The sequence below is a fragment of the Anabrus simplex genome, chromosome 5 (assembly GCF_040414725.1).
Source record: "Anabrus simplex isolate iqAnaSimp1 chromosome 5, ASM4041472v1, whole genome shotgun sequence".
NCBI classification, from domain to species: Eukaryota; Metazoa; Arthropoda; class Insecta; order Orthoptera; family Tettigoniidae; genus Anabrus; species Anabrus simplex.
In genome coordinates this window covers 251,464,708-251,477,859 of record NC_090269.1, presented here as the reverse complement: position 1 = coordinate 251,477,859, position 13,152 = coordinate 251,464,708, and positions in this window count along the sequence as shown.

Genomic DNA, 13,152 nt, shown 5'->3' with positions numbered 1-13,152 from the left:
TACTACTTGAAATGGAGATTATCCTCTATAGCGCTAACTGCGATGATCATAACCACCAAACAATACGTAACGGAGGGACTTGGAACTACGTCAGCGGCTCCGCGGAACTGACTAATTCAAGAAGATTGTTTTAAAATATGTAATAATATCGGCAATCCTATAAAACCTATTCGTTTATCGAGGGTCTTCAACGTTGTATCTTTTAAAATGACGGGTAGTGCACTGAATCTGTTTTCTCACAATTTCAATTACTGCCCGAAAATGTCTTATATCAAATTTATGTATAGATGCATAAGAATGAGGAGTAAATTCCAATGTACAGGAAAGAAACTTACCTAAGATGAACGTTGGCTTATTATAAAGCAAGGGTTAATGAGATATTATTTTCTATTACCTCGCTTTTAAAGAATAGTTCCTCGAAATGACGGTATAAATCTGCTCACCTGCAAAGACAAAGAAACAAGGAATTAGAATAAATTACAGATTGGGAAGTAACAAGAAATGATTGAACATTTAGAGGAGAAACATTGCTATAACTTTGTTAAGTATGATGCGGACTAGATTGAAAACGTTCAAAAGCAAATGTACCAATTCAGAATCATAATTTCATACATCGCAATAATGGCGCTGGCTAGCCGCAGCGGAAAAGGCATGCTCCGTTCATTCTATAGAAAATCGAAACTTTTAAACGGAAATTTTCACTTCTGGGGCCCCGAGGTTCACTCAGGTGATACCAGAGGTAAATACCACGATAATTCCTGAACGAAAATGTGCCCGAGCATTGAGCTAACTACTCTACCCCACAGTGCCGATATTACAGATACCGGTAATCGAAGGAAGACTTTATCTTGCACTCCTCCAATGGACTTTATGACAAGTCCTTTGTTTTATATGTTACACGTTAAGATTTGAGTTTCTTTCTAAGTCATTTATTTTCTAAATACACTGACATACCAAAAATCATGAGATAGGTTTCTAGTATCGTGTAGGCCCTCCTCTAGCTCGGCTAAGTGCAGAAAATGGTCATGCCATCGATTCCACAAGTGGAAGAAAAACCTGCTATTTGTAGGTGCAGGGACTTGGATGTGAATGGACCACGTCCCATAAATGCTCAACAGGGTTCATATCAGGTGAACGAGGTAGCTACAACAGTCGTTGAAACTCTCCAGAATTCTCCTCGAACCAATTCTGGACTACTTGGACCTGATGACATGGTGCATTATTCTGCTTGAATATCTCATTGTTGTAGGGGTATGTGAAGTCCATGAAGGGCTGCAAATGGTCACCAAGCAGTTCATCGTAGCAGTCACTGCTGGTCAGCAGATCCATTCCATGCCACGTGAACACACCCCACAGCATTATGGAGCTACCACCAGCCTGTATGGCGCCTTGTTGACAACTGAGGTCCATTGCTTCATCGGGCCTGTGCCATTTCCCGAGCCCTACCATCAGCTCGAAACAAGTGGAACAGTGATTCATCGGACCTAGCGTAAGTAAATGTCGCCAGTCCCCCAGGCCCCAATTAGCAACGCCACACATTTAAGTGGGACGCTGTGCCCGGTGTCGTGGTGTTAACAACGGGGCACTGGTAGGTCTTTCGCTCCCATACCCCAGTGACGTTAAAGAACGCTGCACTGACTTGCTAGATATGCATCTGGTACGTTCTGCATTGAATAAGCATCTGTGGCCGGCGACTGCGCTGTTCACTGCGGGTGGTGATGTCTTTCATAAGCTATCCCTTTCAGACCGAGTACGCACAATTGTGCGGGTTCGTATTTTAGTTATCCCTGACCTATTTGATGTTTTTTCGGCGCTGATTGTGCAGGACACGTGGCGTGTATTTCAATTGATTTTAGTATTGGTTCAGTTGGTAGATGCGCTTGACCGCCAGGGCGAAGGAAGAAGAGTTTAAAAAGCACAGTTGATCGGCGAGATGGCAGAAAGCAGTAGTGCCGAAAGTAAGTATTTATTTACTGCGTTTATATTAATCTAGAAGCTTTACTGAATACCGGAATATATTCAATGAAGTGTGTACATTGGTTAGTGAACGTAAATTTTGAAGCTACACCATCGTACGTGATACAACGAGGTTTTGAATTTTGATACGCACAATTGTGTGGGTCCTGTTTTTCGGATGTTAGTTTTTATTTTGTAAAATAAACTATTAATATGTGTATTGAGGAGCATTTTAGTCAGTTCTTGACGTAGAAACAAAAATTCTCACCTCCAGTTTTCTTTCAGGTCTGAAAGGGCTATTGCCGATACACACGTGAAACCGTCGAGTGTTAACTTCGACAATGGAATGTTCCACTCATCTGGCGCCCGTTATCATGGCCCGTTCGAAAGACGATCATTCAAGCCGCCTTCACACGACCAGCACAGCACTTGCTGTCGAGACGTCAGATTTGTAGGTGCAGGGACTTGGGTGTGAATGGACCTCACCACCATGCTCAACAAGGATTATGGTGTACGTTGGCGCCACCGACTATTACCTTTAAATACTGCCATCGCATGACCTTTGGCATGTCAGTATAGTAAGATACTTGGAATTTGGCAAGAGAATATTGAATGACTACCGGTATGAAGTGTGACTTCATAAACTTATGTTGTCATCAGTAATCACGGTGGTCCTCTCATACTTTAAGCTTTCGTAATTTTTTCACCGGTTATAACAATTTTCGCTCTTCTTGCGCCGCTTAAGTTTTCATGCGAATATACAAAGACGGGATCTACCGGGATTTGAACCTAGCAGGCAAATCAAAGAGCTAATTGCAGGCTGAAACATTTTGGCTTACGGAAGATAAACCCGGTCTAGAAAGCTAAGAATAACGGCCGAGAGAATTCGTCGTGCTGCCTACACGACGCCTCGTAATCTGCAGGCCTTCGGACTGAGCAGCGATCGCTTGGTAGGCCAAGGCCCTTCAGGGCTGTAGTGCCATGGGTTTATTTATAGAAGATAAAACTGCGATGGGACAATTATTTACGCTTTAATCTCAACCGAATCCAGACTGTGACTATATCTTACTATCTTGTACAATCTCGCTGTCGAATACATACCCAGTCAGTTGAACCAATCAAGACAAAACTAGCTAGCTTGAATTTTTAATTGACTTTAAATTACAACATATGAAGGCAACGAACCTTGAGATTTAAGTGAAACCTGGTCCATAAGAATGTGCCATTTCATTGTGATGTTATGATAGCCGCCACTTTCGACATCTTCAACATTAATTCACACTTCAACATAACTTTTTCAGGTATAAGCCTTCAGATAGGTCGTAGACGGTAGGGAATAAGTCACTAAGTAATAGTCTATTACTAAGCAGTTTTATAAACGGCATAGGCGACTACTGTATGATAATAATAACATAAATAATAATAACTGAGCTGAGCCAGTCCAAGTAATTCAGACGACTGAGATGACTTTTCCAAACCCCAGTAGGCATATTCGATCACAGCTCGTCAAGTGATATTTGGAGGTTTCAAATATACCAACCTCGTCTCGGTAGATTTACCGGTTCGAAAACGAATAAGACAAAATTCTAGCTCGTCGGCGTCTCCAAAATCGTAAAACCATTTAGTGATACGTAGAACCAAATTATTATTATTATTATTATTATTATTATTATGATTATGATTATTATTATTATTGTCCGGCTCCATGGCTAAATGGTTACCGCGCTGGCCTTTGGTCACAGGGGTCCCGGGTTCGATTCCCGGCAGGGTCGGGAATTTTAACCAGCAAATTTCGCTGATACGGGGCTGGGTGTATGTGTTGTCTTCATCATCATTTCATCCTCATCACGACGCGCAGGTCGCCTACGAAAGTCAAATCACAAGACCTGCACCTGGCGAACCGAACATGTCCTCGGACTCTTCCGGCAATAAAAGCCATACGCCATTTCATTTTTATTATTATTATTATTATTATTATTATTATTATTATTATTAGTATTATTGATGGGAGAGAAGTATCGGAGGATTGAGGATATCTCATTCATAACCTCGATGTAAAGACAAGAAAGCAACGGTAATAATTGTTGGAACAAAAAGGTGTATTCGGTATGAAGAGAACAAGTGTAAAATAGGAATGAAAGTATATCTATATAACGGATTAACTGGTGGGGTGGGGCCGATGACCTTAGATGTTAGGCCAAGCATCAACTGGTGGGGTCGTGTGAGGCGAATGGTGAAGGACAGGTTATTCAGGAAAATAATGGAGGGTAAGTTAATCAATGGGATGTATAGGAGACGGAAGCAGAGTACATAGAAGCAATTAAGTGTCAGCGCTAGAATAATAATAATAATAATAATAATAATAATAATAATAATAATAATAATAATAATAATAATATCTCCCTGTTTATAAGAGACATTGCAACGCCACAATACCATGCACAGAGGTCATTTGCTTACCTGCGGAAGTGGGATTCCCACTATTAGGCACTTCTAAACGTCAACAGAATGTATCATAATTAACAGAAGACAAGAGCTTACCCCCCCTGAGCTACGACTCCAGTTGTTGTACTACAAGGTCACGCGAGTTATGAAGGATTCATCCGTGAAATAATGAATACAGTAGACTGAGGTTGTCAGCTCCAGCCAGAAGCTCGCTGGAACCACATATGCCATGAGTGTTCGAGGACGGCGCATTATTGATGAGACACCTAGACTCGACAGATAGGCCCCTGCTTCAACAGATGTTGACTGTCGTGTGTGTCACCATGGTGATAACAGATAATAGCTTTAGTCACATCACAACCCTTCCTAGCTTCCTTCCACACTTCCCCTAATTGAGGTTGGCAGCGAGGTGTCACACACCCCATCTGGTGTGTCTTCCACAGCTAAGCCCACTAAATTACATTGGGATTCAAGAAACTTGTTCTCTGTTGAAATGCTATTAACAACTGTATAAGGGATGGAAGTACGACTGTTTTTGTGAAGCTCGTATTTCACATGACCTTCCTTTGAAGTTTCTCCTCTGGCAGAACTGCCAGTCACATCTATAGCAGAAAAAGGAGCGAGAACTGAAATGTATTGGCTGGTGAGCTCCCTCTGTGTATCAGTGGTAAATTGCCAGCTTCCGGATCTCAAGATCACGAGAGATTTTTGGAAGGCAGAAGAAATATATCTCGTATGATGTGGACCCCATAAAGACCTTTGTGTTGTACAAGGTGTATCATAATTGAATATCCCAACATCTGAGAATATTAGAATAAACCGAAACAAAATTTTCTTTGTTAAATAACCATGGACCTGAAACGAATGATCGACTGACAGAATCAGAAACTGTACTGTAATGGTATAAATGAATTATGACTCGCGTTCTTTAAAAAACATCAACATTACATATCCTGCCAAACACAGCATGACGTCAGAATGCAATGTCTGCGCCGAGACACCACTCAGTACATTTTCGTGCGTTAATACCAGAGCGAGAGAGTGTATAAGATTCAAATCGAATCCGGGGGAGAGCTTGTCGCTAGAGTGTTTGCTGCTGCATCTTCTCCACAGCACATGTCTGGAATCTTTGAACGTGCACGACAGCTAATGGTGCGTTGTTCGTGCACTGAAGCAGATTTTGATAAATATTACACTTATTTTGACATGTAATCTTATTCTCAGACATATCACAATGTACTTCAAATAATTTCCGACCTATAGATATTTTATAAAAAATCATCATAATCTCATTTGAATTTTCATACTCATGTGAGTGCAATGGTTCTTCCACTTCAATCGATCCTAACATCCCCGGGGATGAGTTCAGTGAGCCGCATGTCATCTCTTACCCTGTCCATCCAGCGTGACTGAGGTCGCCCTCAAGATCGACGACCCTCTACGTTCAGCTGAAGAGCAGTCTTTGCAAATGAGGTTTCACTGCTACAGAGTTCATGCACATACCATAGCAAGCGTGCTTCATGCATTTTCTCTGTGATTGGGTCAATCTCAAACTTCTTCCGCACAGCATCGTTCCTGATATGATGTAGTCGAGTCAAGCCATTTCACCACCGGAATATGTTCATTTCCACTGCATGAAGTGCCTGTTCATGTTTCGAAGTTTTAGGCCAGCATTTAGTTCCATAAAGGGCCACCGATCTGATCACTCTGCGGTAGACTTTAGATTTTAGATGCAGTGGAATTGTCGCACCGCACAGGACTCCAGTAACCTAGAGCCATTTCATCTTGACTTGACATCGGGAATCGTACTGGAGTCCGAGGTGATGGGTGGCCCTAGATGTATAAATTGGGTCACACACAGTGATCGTGCCATCAGATTGGTTACCTCATTCCAGGTACTCAGTCGTCTTCCGATTTAATTTCATCCCAAATGTATCGAGACACATCATCCACTCTTTGTATTTGCTGTTCGAGGCCGTTATATGTCCCATTAGCTAGCATGGCATCATCAGCGTGTAATAACGTCCACGTACAGTATGACTTGTCTGCATGCTATTTGTGATGGCGTTCATACCGAGTATGAAGAGCAATGGGGACACGCCTGATCCTTGAGGGACACCAGCATTGATTTGGAAGGTACCGGACATTCCTGCTGCACACCATATTGGACTTGTGGACTTTTATAGGCCTACAGAAGTTTCACCCAGTAGACATGGGCTTCGGGTACATTGTATGATCTCATTGCCAGCCAAATGAGATCATGTGGTACCTTGTCGAACGCCATTTCCAAGTCAAGAAAGGCCAAGTGAACTGTCTTCCTTTTCTCGTGTCGTCTTTCCATCAATTCAGGACGTGCATGGATGGCGTCTGTTGCTCCACGGTTTAAAACATATATATAGAACTTAATTTTAATATATCCTGTGTGAATGCAATATCTTCCTTTCGTTAAATATATAGTTTCAATATTTCTTCGATAACTTCATTGAATTTCCTAGCGGGCACAGAACAGTACCTGAACAATTCCACATGTTCTAGTAAAGTAAATTCGTATCCTCGTATTTCTCGAGGTGGTGCAACTCTTTTCAGACAAGCCTCCAATGTCGGAAAAATGCATGCACCTTTATGCATACCGGTTCTACTGTTGATCTTAAATCTTTCTTAGTGCCGAGAATCGAACCCGAGCCTCAAAGGGCGGAAATATTCTAGCGAAGTTTTTTTACAAGTTGCTTTACGTCGCACCGACACGGACAGTTAGGAGTGGAAAGGAAGCAGCCGTACCTTTAATTAAGGTACATCCCCAGCATTTGCCTGGTGTGAAAACGGGAAACCACGGAAAACCATCTTAAGGGCTGCCGACAGTGGGGTTCGAACCCACTATCTCCCGAATACTGGATACTGGCCACACTGGAGCGACTGCAGCTATCGAGCTCGGTTTCTAGTGAAAATGACAATCATATGTGGAGTCTGACACCGACTATCTACTGTGCACAGATTCTCATGCATACCAAATTCTCCACTCTTAATTGGGTTTGTGAGCACACGAAGATCTGTAGTGAACACCGGCGGAGTTTACAAAAAGGCGGCGATAACTAGTGAATTTAGAAACGGGAAAAATATGTTTCTTTGCATCAGTCTTTATTTTCCTGTAAAAAGGCGAAATATGTCGAAACCAGGCATCACCTCTGGAGAGGCACTTAGACCTGACATTCACTTAGGCTTCTACACAAATGAGTACCAAATGTATTCCTGGGGCAAAGGTGGCCAGACTCCATGGTTTGTACGGAGATGACAATACACTCCTCTACAAGACTCCATGGTTTGATCGGAGATGACAAAACACTCCTCTACAAGACTCCATGGTTTGTACGGAGATGACAATACACTCCTCTACACGACTCCATGGTTTGTACGGAGATGACAATACACTCCACTACACGACTCCATGGTTTGATCGGAAATGACAATACACTCCTCTACAAGACTCCATGCTTTGTACGGAGATGACAATACACTCCTCTACAAGACTCCATGGTTTGTACGGAGATGACAATACACTCCTCTACAAGACTCCATGCACTCTATGCTCAAAATGGTGGACAGAATACCGGCGCACTCAATTAGTATTAATGAGGGCCTAAACGTTATAAACGTATATTATTAAGTTTTCCTGAATATCAATGAACTCTTTTTACGGCAAAATTGTAGTATTCCTAGTCTGTTAAATTCTATCACACACCATACTATTGTTATGAAGATGAAAACTCAAGGGTTGATGAACAGTGTATAATCAACAGGAGATAAGGACGTTGTGGTCATCTCTACACCACGAATAACCGTCGTCCGCAGACAGTAATTTCATTGGGATAGGTGTTTCAGTTGATCTCAGCCGCTTAGTAATTTGGGTTAGTTCTTATATTCTTGTCTGGGAACACGAAGCTTGATCTTTACTGTCGTAAAGCCACATCTTACATTGCTGGCGAGAAAGTACTCGTAATCTGCCAATAAGGTTAACATGACGCTATTGCAGCTGGGTGAATGAACCACAGACAGCATGCAGTCGCATTCCTTTCTCCCACTCTTCTCCTACTATTCCTTACATTATTTATTTACATACTTGCCTGCCTGCGGATGTATGTATTTAGCTCGCTCGTGTTGTGCTCATTCATCGCCCTCCAGCAGATTGTACGATCGCGCTCCATATGATGCTTCAATGACCAAGATGGAGCCTCATTTAATGATACCTTATCTCTACTTGAGACCATCGCACATCTCGAAAACAAAACACATGTCACTCCAATAACCTTCGTTTGTTGTTTAATGAGTAAGACGTGAGACACCCTGATCAGCAGCCCCGTATATACAATATCCCGATCTCCGTGGCGCAGAAGGTTGGTTGGTGTTCTTCTGTTGCTCAAGTAACAGGTTCGATCCTGGCTGAGGTCGGTGGCATTAAACGTGCTCAAATACGCAATCGTATGTGGAGTCCGACACCGACTATCTACTGTGCACAGATTCTCATGCATATCCAATTCTCTACTCTTAACTGCGTTTGTGCACACATGAAGATCTGTAGTAAACACCGGCGAAGTTTGCAGAAAGACGGCGATAACTAGTCAATTTAGAAACAGGAAAAATATGTTTAATTGCATCAGAGTCTTTATTTTCCTGTAAAAAGGAGAAATATGTCGAAACCAGGCATCACCACGTAAAGGAACTTCTGCTTGACGAAATTCTGGCACATCGGTGAATTTGGAAACCGAAAAGTAGTTAGCGGGACGTCAAACCATAACATTATTTTTGTTATAATTGATTTAAATTCGTGTGAAATGATCAAAATGATATTTTTCAAATATCAAATATATTTCTGCTAAATCCTCGAGAATTTTCGAATATTACTTTCAGAAATATTTTTTCAGATATGACAACATAGGTCTATAATATGTTTCTATGTGTGTACGTAGTACAATGCCCGGCTCCATGGATAAATGGTTAGCGTGCTGGCCTTTGGTCACATGGGTCCCGGGTTCGATTCCCGGGAGGGTCGGGAATATTAACCCCATAATTGGTTAATTTTGCTGGCAAAGGGGCTGGGTGTACGTGTCTTCTTCATCGTCATTTCACCCTCATCACGACGCGCAGGTCGTCTACAGGCGTCAAATAAAAAGACCTGCATCTGGCGAGCCGAACTTGCCCTCTGACACTACCGGCACTAAATGCCATACGACATTTCATTTTTTTTTATGTAGTACAATGGAATGCATTCCAGCAGAGAGCCGGTTGAACAAGCACTTCGATCGAGACTGTGAATGAACAGAAAGAGAACTGAAGTATCGCTAATTAGAAGGTTATGACCACCAGCCACGCCGCGCGATGAAGAAACTAATAAGTTATGATGACACGTTCACGCCGACTGGACATCATTAGGAATGCTTCTTTTTGTCTCTGACAGGATTAGAAGACCGTAATGATGCACACGTCTTCAAGTAATCACCATTATTAAGTATAATCTGATTAGGACTAAAAGAGTTTGGGAGGAGGAGAATAAAAATTCCGAGCACATAGTGATCCCTTCATTAGCGGGACCAACTGAGTGGCCACCGCATTGGTCCGAGGAGAGGGCTGGGGTCCTCTCAGTATTCACAGCGATGCTCCAGCAGATAATCTGCAAATCCCGCCTTTACTAAACGTTGGGCGCACTGTGTGGTTTGGCAAGGCGCAGTGCAATCGATAGAGGCAAGCCAATTTGTCCACGCGTTACCAACGATCATAATCCTTGAAATTTGCTTCTCGTGCGACGATAAGTTGGCAAGATCTTTCCGGAATACAGCGGGCATTTTCGTTGAAATGATCACGTCGACAAGAAGATCGGATTCGAGCGGGAGAACAACGGCCGAAAGAAAAAAAGAAAAATGAAGATCCCGCGACTTCGTTTTGGTGAGGTCACAATACGTTTTGACATTCAAGAGGCACCTTTGACTAATTCACAAATTTGGTTCAAATAGGAAGATCCTGAGATTCTCACTCACAGAGGGAGCCTACTGTGTAGCGGGCATGGATTTGGTCGAGCTTTCCCGAGATTTATCTTCACGGGTAGAGTATCAATATCTGTTTGGAATTTTTCTCGAATGGGCTTAGATTTTCGATATTTTAGCACTTCAGTTTTCAATTACAACTCGTCATATGAGCCAGCGTTTAGCGAAACGTTCTCTCAGCATAGTGTCAGGGAGCTGGCTCCATACTGTAATGTTCACAATTTAGGTTACCGTCAAGTCATTTTCTACTTAATTTCAAAGTTAATTTTATTCACCAATGTTACTTTTGAGTAAGCATCCGTGGCTCAGACGGCAGCGCGTCGGCCTTTCACCGCTAGATACCGTGGTTCAAATCCCGGTCACTCCATGTGAGATTTGTCCTGGACAAAGTGGAGGAGGGACAGGTTTTTATCCGGGTACTGCGGTTTTCCCTGTCATATTTCATTCCAGCAACACTCTCCATTCTCATTTCATAGCATCTATCAGTCATTAATAAACCACATTGGGAGTGGCGACCCCATCGTACTAATAGCCTATATATGATTCATTTCATTACATCCCTGACCCGATCAATGGCTGGGAAACAGGTTGTAGGTTTCCATTTTCAAATTTAACTATATGTCTTTTCTTACACGTCTTTTTTTTCTGATAATTTATTTCATTCAAATGTTTAATCATAACGACACTTTCAAATGAGTACACGTATAAAAGGCATTCGAATAGACAATCTTGAAATATAAAGATGATCTTTTTTCCACTTCTTCTGCAGTTTCTAACAATAATGCGATGGTTTTTATGTCTCGGTATCTATTTTTACGGTTTTCGGAGACGCCGAGGTGCCAGAATTTTGTTCCGCAGGAATTCTTTCACGTACCGGTAAATCTACCGACAAGAGGCTAACGTATTTGAGCACCTGCAAATACCACCGCAATGAACAAGGATCGAACCTGCCTACTCGAGCTTAAAAGGACAGCGCCCTACCACCTCAGCTACTCTCCGTGGCTTCTGTAGTTTCTGTTTCAAATACCAGTCAAAGGATTTTCCTCATAATAGATAGTATCGTAGTGTTGACTCATCGCCGTCAACATTCCGTGTCGTCCAAGCCTCCCTCACTTTGTTTACTATTTCCAATTGTCCGCCTCCGTAGTGTAACGGTTAGTGTTATTAGCTGCCGTCCTCGGGGGCCCGGTTCGAAATTTAGGAATGTAGCGGGGGTGCTTGAAATGGTACATGCAGCTCACCTCCATTCGCGGTGTGCCTGAAAAGAGCCACACCACCTCTGGATGAGGAGATGAGTTTACTTTTATCTCAAACTTAAAAAATGAGCTGTGTCCACCCAGGTTTCGCACAGGGCAGTATTTAGTATTATGGTAATTTAAATTGCCTCCAATACACTGCCAGTACGTAAATTGCCTCCCATCTGCCTAGGACGTTGAATTTTCAAATCCGCCACTGGGTACATGTCGTACGATGGTACTCATTATTGTTTCGTAATAATAATAATAATAATAATAATAATAATAATAATAATAATAAACCAAGTACATGGAAAATCTACGTCAAAATAGCAAAAGAACTCCGCTAGAGATGGAAAACGGCACAATTTCACAGGTGCCCTCCTTCAAATACCTTGCAGAAATTATACTACTATCAGGATTAGACAGTAGTGCCAATGTAGAAAGAAACACCAGACTACATAAGGCATACAGACTGACGTGGAATTACTACAACAAAAGAGTCATATCGCGTAATGCAAAATTACGACACTACAAGACAGTTGTATTGCCCGAAGCTTTATATGCCTCAGAAACCATATGCTTAGGTGGTCACTCTAAAATTACAGAAATTGAAAAGCAGGAGCGGAAAACTCTCAGGATAATTTATGGTCCTACGAGAGAAAATGGAATGTGGATTAAGAGGAGAACAGCGGACCTCTACTCCTTCACCGACAGGTTTACTGATGCCGTACGGAAAAGGCGCCTTAATGTCTATGACCATATCTACAGAATGAACAGCGACAGACTAACTAAACGATAATTCAAAGTAATCAACTCAAAGAAGGTCAAAGTAAAATGGCTAGAAGAAACTAAGGCGGACCTCCAAGAAATAAATATCACAGACGACATCATGGAAAATCGTGGAGCTTTTAGAACAAAAGTAGCCAATCATAAATTTAGGGAGAAAACAAAAAAGACAACTGGTAGGAAGTGGTCGACAGAACGCAAGATGCAACACAGTGGATTCATGAAGAGATTTTGGGAGGATAAGAAGGTACAAACCATCAAACCAACTAACAAGTTCAAACGCGCTCTATGAATGGCCATAACGAAGAAAGAAGAAAAGAATAATATCGTATGGCCTCAGCTACCGTGAGCGGGCATTTTAATTTGAGGCTTAATCTGGCAGTACAACCACTAGACGAAGGAACACGAGAATTCACTGACTACAATGTGGACACCTACATATCAGAAGTCCCCGGTTTCCCCTCATGTAATGTGGACAGAACAATCATAATCAATAATACGCGCCACCAGCAAATGCGAATCATCCAAACACAACACTTCTTTCAATGCTAGCCATCCAAACATTCATCATTTCACAGAAGTTCTCAAACAAATACAGAGCGACACCCATTCATCTTTAGAAGCCTGGACAAAAAGAATAATGTTAATAAAATAAAATACTCGCAATTCGGCCAGAGCAGTTTATTCGTCTTGAG